Genomic DNA, 1,035 nt, shown 5'->3' with positions numbered 1-1,035 from the left:
AGTCTCCTTCTCGGGAGGTCTTCAAAACCCACCTGGATGCCACCCTGTGCCACATGCTGTAGGTGTGCCTGCTTGAGCAGGAAGGTTGGACTAGATGATCTSTAGAGGTCCCTTCCAACCTTAACTATTCTGTGATTCTGTGATTTCTGWGTGTCTTCTCTCCCATCCCTTACTCTATAAAGAGCACCAGCTTCCCCTGGGCTGCAGCATCAGGGTTTAYCTGACCTGCTCCTTAGCACCTACGAACATGGGGATGCCCCYAGACAGTCCSCTGCTACTGGGAATTTTCTGCAGGGAGAAYTKGGCTCACTTGTGAACGTGGTTGTCTTTCATCTGAGTGAGGTGCAAGGGCAGGACAGTGAGGGACAAGGCTCGCTGATGAAGCAGGTCCCATGACAAAGTCCTGGCAAGTCCATATTTTTCCTGCTGGGATGCACAAGGGYTCATGCTGAGAGTGAATTGAAATGCCAAAGATTTCTATTCTATCAAATAACGCTCCCACAGTGAGGAAACATTTCTGTGTATTTCTGTGTGCAACATCATATCTATTATATAAAAAACACTTTTATGTTTCAGAAGACTTCTCCCYTGATGCTTTTGCAGACAAGACTTCATTTGCAGATATTGAAGGGCCCTGCACTAGAAGGGGTAGATATCATGTCCTGCAGGTTGTGTGCATCAAGCTACTCCTTCTCTCTACAGTGTCTGAAATAAGGGCGCAGATGTTCAAGTGGCATGAGAACAACCTCATCCTCTAGRCATCTGGACATTTAAAAAGGGTTAGGTCAGTCTTAGTTTACATTTGAYTGTTCTCCCTTGCTGGAGTGGAATCTGGTGTGACAGGCTGAGATACAGTATCTGCATTGAGGAGGGCAAGAGTGATGGGGACAAATCCCTCACAAAGTTCTTCTCCTTCAGCCAAAATTGTTGGAAGGGCTGTATTCAGCTCAGTCAAAGAGTAGCTTGACACATCCATTTTCACCTTCAGCACAGCAGAAACGGCCCATTTGGAGCCATGGGCAGAGGTCCCTGCTG

Source organism: Nothoprocta perdicaria, unplaced genomic scaffold, assembly GCF_003342845.1.
Source record: "Nothoprocta perdicaria isolate Ctin4 unplaced genomic scaffold, notPer1 scaffold_631, whole genome shotgun sequence".
Taxonomy (NCBI): domain Eukaryota; kingdom Metazoa; phylum Chordata; class Aves; order Tinamiformes; family Tinamidae; genus Nothoprocta; species Nothoprocta perdicaria.
Note: the sequence above shows the minus strand (reverse complement) of the source record.